This window comes from Podarcis bocagei, assembly GCF_964188305.1.
Source record: "Podarcis bocagei genome assembly, chromosome: 1".
In the NCBI taxonomy this organism is placed as follows: Eukaryota; Metazoa; Chordata; class Lepidosauria; order Squamata; family Lacertidae; genus Podarcis; species Podarcis bocagei.
Window position 1 is genome coordinate 87,847,548 of NC_138125.1, and position 6,334 is coordinate 87,853,881.

Genomic DNA, 6,334 nt, shown 5'->3' on the forward strand with positions numbered 1-6,334 from the left:
GAATGTCTCTTTCCTCCAGGAGTGACAGCTGGCTCCGCAACTCTGGAGCTTCAGATGCCCTTGTTCTGCCATGAAGTGGCAGCCCAGATCCAGGAACGATAAATCATTCCCATATTCCTTCATCCGCACCCATTCTGAGAGGACCTATGACATCATTAGTGCTGTCTCCATCTTAAGGCAGCTTTGTATCAAGCAATCAACCCATCAATCATTTTATTTGTATGCCACCTTTCCAAAGTTAAAACCATCCTCAAGGCGTCTTACAACATATAAAAACCACGTAATCATAAATGTAACAAAACAGACATAAACAATAAACAAAACATCAAAAAGAACACAACCAGATTGAACAATTTCAGCATAAATCATGAGATCACAAAATAATATCAATAACAGCAACTATCCCACTCCTGCTATAAAAAACCCTAAAAATACCCTAGCCCAAGAGTCATTCAGAGCCCTGCCCTTCTCCCAGGCCAGGTGGAAAAGGCCTGCAAGGCAGGGAGCAGGTCTTTCAGGACTCAAAGTCAATATGATTGTATGCCTGCAAGGCCCCTTGTCCCCTGTGTGCTTTGGATCAAACAGAATACCCATGTTGTCCAGAGCTGCTAGATCAAATGGTTTTGCATTCTGCCCACAGCAAAATCCCCTTGTGTGTGGCTGCTTCTGTGAGCTTACCTCTGATGTAGGAAAGAGGGAAAGTCAGCAGAAAGGACCTCTCTTTTTCCTGGTGTTCCTTTTATCTGTGCGGCTGTCACTGCCTCCATAGCTGCTCCTCCCACACTAGTCTGAGAGCATGTGCAGGCTTCTGCTCACGGCTCGGGAGGCCATACATTGCAGAAACTGGCATGTTGGGAGCAACCACTTGAGCAGAACTTGTCTGTATGCATCCCTCGACCACTGCAGACCAGCCACCAGAAGCAGCCGTAAGTGTTCTGATAATGCAATGTGCAATGGGTGTCCCGGGTTCAATATTCCCTGGTGGAAGGGTACCAGACTATATGGAAGCAGTTTCTACATCAAAGTGAGTGCATGCGAAGGAGGTCAAGCCAATGACAGTGGGGAAGGGACAGATTCAGATTTACTGCCCCCCCCCCCAAAAAAACTTGGTTGCTTTAGTCACACACACATGCCCACAATAACAGATCACCCCCAGCGTTCGAAACTCCAGTTGTTCTAGGTGCATTTTGTGACAGGGAATTTCATTAGTGCGAGCAGTTTCTGAGCTTGGGGCATAGTACTGCGCCTAAAATTTCAGTTTAAACTTGTGGAGTGGAAGGAAAGGAGGACCCTTTTCTGCCTCCCCACTTCCAACTACTCTCAGAAGACTGGAGAAGAGACCCTCTTAAGAATATTTGGGGGGTGGGCAGAGGAAGGACTATGTGAAAAATGAATGTAATATTTTAGCTGAGTTCGTTCATTTTCAGCTTTGTCTTCTTGTTATAAAAAAAGTACGCCTAGACATTCTGTTGTTGAGCCCATAACCTAGGCTTAAGGTGCCATTTAGCTCCTAGTTTTCATATCTCAGTTTCTAATACTGATCACCCCCACGGGGAAACAGCACCAAGTTTATTTGAAAATGTTTCAATGCTTTGTCGCACACACATGCTTTGTGGCTCTAACATCCATCAGAGTACGCTAGGAGGTCTGAGGCAGGTCCTGAGGTAAAATATTCTTCTATCCCTGAGCATAAGGAATAAGGAAGGACCATAGCTCAGTGACAGAGCATTTGCCTTGCATCCCAGGTTCGATCCCCAGCACTTCCAGGCAGGGAGGGAAAAACCCCTTTTGAAACCCTGGAGAGCTGCTGCCAGTCAGTGTAGGCCATACTGAGCTAGAGGAACCAATGGTCTTACTCCAAATATGGCAGCATCATATGTTCCTAAGAGGCAGCTGGATAATGTGGGTGATTGTCCTCTCTGATGCAGTTCCGTTTTTGGCCCTGGGGAAGCGGTTTCCTCGACACGGCCGGTACGTGTGAAAGGGGCTCTAGTCATGCAAGAGCGAGGGAGCATGTGACGTGTGGCAACAAGCAGGGAGCTCCCACGTCTCATTCTCTTCCTCCCCTCCCCTCCCCGCCTCTGGCTGCCACTCCATTAACTCCGCTGGGATCAGTCGATAGCAGCGGTAATTGTTCCCTGCTAAAACGCATTCCCGCTGTTTAGAAAGGCTAATCCAGAAGCTGCAAAGGTCAAGTGCTGACATTTCCCAGCGCGGTTCCTGATGCAGAGACAGAGCCACAGGGGCCGGGGGGGGGGGTGGAGCCCCAAAGGAGCATGTGGAACCAACCTCAGGGATGGGTGTCGTATTCACGCAGGGAACACTTGCCGTTCCACCCTTCTATGAAGGTGCATAGGTCTCCCTGCCACAGGTTCTGGCTGAAAGAGTTCTGCAGACAAGGAGACTTCAGGAAACTTGGTGTGGAGTCCTGGTCCTCAGCCCTCTCTGCTTTATCCAGCCGATGTGTCCAAAGGACTGGGGATCTGCCTAAGTCACTATGAACACACTCAACTGTCAGCAAATCACTCGTATGCCTGAAGTTACATCATTCTCCCCATCCCACGCTCCCTGAAAGCATGTTTTCTTTGCTAAGGTGGTCTGTTGTATAGCTGAAGGGACATTCAATAGACAACTCTGTCCCAAAAGGGCACAAAACGGCTCTCCTACGCTCCTTGGGAGGCCTAGGCCACACCACAATGAGCAGCTCCAGCTGTGGCACTGGAAAGGTTTTCCTTTTGGAAACGTTTGCCTTTCAAATGGTTTCATCACAGTCTCAGGTGCCACATCAAAAAGGCAGACCAGAAAACCCCAAGAAACCTGTCTGTTAAGCAATGAGAAGAAACGGCAGGAGCTAAAATCCTTCAGCAGACACACTGATGTCTTAATCCACTTCCCTCTCCCTCACTGTTGCCACCAGTGGCTCCTCTGGCTCTGGCTTTGTGGATGCCTCTCCTTCTTGATCCCCCACCCGCCTAGCCCTGCCATGCCCAGCTCTTCACCAATAATACCACAATCCACACCTAGTTTTGGGCTCTTATATCTCAGCAAGGCATTAGGGATGGGGACTGGTGCCTCTTCTGGTTGGCAGGCAAGGAAAGTGCATAACTGAGCTCCTCTCTTTGCCTCTGGATAGTTTATGACTCAGTTCACAAAGTATATCCATTTTAAAAGGCATTTAATTTCCCTCTCAGTAGCTGCCTCTCATGCTTTCATGCGGTGGGGGAGATGGTGCCTCAGGCTTGGGACCAAATGTGGCCCTCTGTATCTCACCATCTGGCCCTCTGGATTCTTTGCACCTTTCTTGGGTGTGTTCCTCTGACTGGGATATGTCTTCGAACTTTGCTAATGCTTATTGCTTGCCTGGAAAGAGGATTGAGAGTGAGGTATGAGTGTGTGTGAAGAAAATAGTCTACTGCCAATTTATTGCTCTGCCTACTTTTGCCCCTGACCCTGTCCACTGCTGGCATGTAGCCCCCGGAAGGGAATGTGGCAGCATATAGGCACAAACCTTATATATGGCCCAGAAGGCTTTGCACAAGGGAACAGAATCTCTCTTATGAATTCCTTTACCCACAAATAATTTCTGGTGAGGACTTGGTCTACATTCCACCTAGCCTGGAAGGGAAACTTGGAGAATCAGAGCAGGGCCTTCTAGATTGTGGTGCCTGCTATGGGAAAGCCTGTCTGTGCAAAGTGCTGCAAATCTTAAGCAAAAAGATTTTAAAAACATTTTTATCTCAGGAGACTTTAATTACATTTACGTAAATGGAGGATGTTGCATTTTAATTTGATGCTGGTCTTAAATCACCGCAGGTACGGTATTAGCAGTTGTGTGTGCTAATGGAATTGTATATTTAGGCTTTCTAAGCTGCTAAAGGGCCTTGCATAAAAGGGGGGGGGCAGAATGGGATATATTTCAAGCTTACCCTTCCTTAATTCCTGGTGTGACCTTTATGAGGAGCTGCAGGCAAGGATGGCTTAACTAACCTGTACAGTATGCTACTCCTTTCCCCACCTTTAATCCTGCATGGTCCAAGTAGCCGGAAATGAATTGGCACAATCAAATGCTGTGGGGGACAGAGTTTTTTTGTTGGCTGCAGGTAGCAAGAGCTGACTGGTAAGGATTGTTCTTTTGTTACTACAATCACCCTAAGAGCCCTTGGTAATGTACTTTGTTAAGGGTGCTGGGAACTGTAGTTCTGTGATGGGTAGACTACAATTCCCAGGATTATTGAGGGAGGACTGGGCTTTTAATATTATGTATCTTCCAGCTCTTGCACCAGACTCTGGGTCTCCTGGTCCCTCTCTCCTACCCCTTAAAATAGAACAATTTTTTTTTTGCTTTGCTTGCAGGGTGGCTTTTTGCATCTACTGTATACATATTGTAAATAGGCACGTGCAAATTTCACGCTGTGCCCTTAGTCTTTTTAAGGGCCTAGCAACGCCCCTGCTCCTTAGCTCCCTCTCCCTCAGGAGCGACTGATTTCAGTCTCTGCCTGTTGAAAGTCCTCAGTAATCGCAGCAGCAGCAGCGCCGGCCTCGAATAAGAGGCGCGCGCCGAGGGGGGAGCCGTCTCTCCCTTCCAGCGAGGCTTCGCGTCCGTCCGTCCCCGCTTTTAATACTGCCCCTTCATCACCGTCCCCCTCATTTGCCTTCCAGCTGCGCGGCCCAGCCCTGGCAACGGCCGTTGCCTAGTCTCGGCGCGGAGGAAGGCAGGCACCAGGCGGGCGAGCATTAAACGAGAGCTCTTCACTTAACGACTTCGGCCGAGCGGCGAGCACGGGCCACGCGGGCGCATTGGCGCGGCGAGAGGCGGGTTGGCGCGCAGCTGGGCGGCGAGAACTTTTTGGAGAGCCCGCGCTGATCCACTGATTAAGCGCTCCGGGAACCTCCCGGGATCAGGCTCTCTGCGGGCGCCGCCTTTTCAGTCTCTGCTAAGCGCCTCTCCTCCTTCCTACCCCGAGCCGTGGCGCCTTCGCTCTTTGCGCCTGAACCTCCAGTCGCTCGGCTTCCTTCCTAGCTCGCTCCCCTTCCCAGGTCTCCTCGAGGTCATGGCCTCAGCGCACCTCCAGAAACATGTGTCAATTCCCTGGATGGATTCTCCTTTCACACCAACCTACCCCGCCCCCCGCCTTTGTCAAGAGTTTTTTTTGGGGGGGGACGATGCTTGTCACTTCCGGTCCCTCATTAATTGGGCTCCTTGACCTGGCACCTAAATTGGCGGCTGCAACGCGCGCTAAATCACCTGGTGAGCACAGCTCGTCCAGGCAGAGACGGATGCCCCCGGCCTGCTGTCATGGCAACGGGCCTCTGCCAGCAAATGGGGTCAACGCAGGACCATCGATCAGGGGGCGCCATGGCGAGCATCTCCTCCCGTAAACCAGTTTTGGGTGATCTTCCACCGCAGGGCCCGTTGTTTCATCAGCACCGAGAGACATCTGCAAATCTCTCGTCGTGCTGATGGTGGGGGAGCCGAAGGGAGGAAAGCCCACGCGAGTTTCTTCTCCACGGAGAGGCCTGGTAACTCCAGAGCAATGGGGCTTCTGCAACGCCCCCGACCCCTCAGGACTCCCCACGCACCCACCCCGTCGGTGTGTCAAGGGAGCTCTCAGGGCAGGGATTCCGGTTGCTCCCTGCCCGGCCCCAAAGGGTTAAACTCATTTGCATTCTGTGCTGCGCGCCAGCCGGGAATTGCACTTTTATCGGCCTGCGGTGGCGGCAGTGCTGAATTGGGCTTGGGAACTCTATTTGTGAGCGAGCGCGAGCGCCCCAATTATTCCTGGGGAGATAAACGCAGTGGCTGGTGCCTCATTAACATTCCCCAGCCCAGGCAGCCTTAGACGGAGCTCGCTGGTGCGGCGTATTGATAAAAGAAAGCAGCTGGGAAACGCAGCATTCGCTACACTCGGTGCTATGTAAACACACGCGCGCAAGCAACATACCCGCACGGAATGAGCCGGGCACACACGCGCGCCCACTGCCCGGCCGCATCGGGTTCACACGAGCAGGGCGGGCACGCATATGTACACGCGCAAGGGCGGGTCAGCCAAAGAGGTGCACGAGTGCCTGGAGGCGCGCGCCCCGTATCTTGATCCGGACTCGACCCGGTCTGTAGTGATGCAGTTTAACAAGGGCTCCCACTTCAACTACTTACCTCGTGCCTGCTGCCTCCTTGTTTAACAGGCCGCGGCCCCTCCTCTTCTCGCAGTTGCCATTTTTCCTGGCCCAGATTGTGGAGGGGAATCGGAACAAACAAGGAGCGCTCTCTCCTCCCCACCCCAGTAGGCGGAAGTTTGATTTGCTATTGTTACCGGCCTGCAGATATACCCATTGG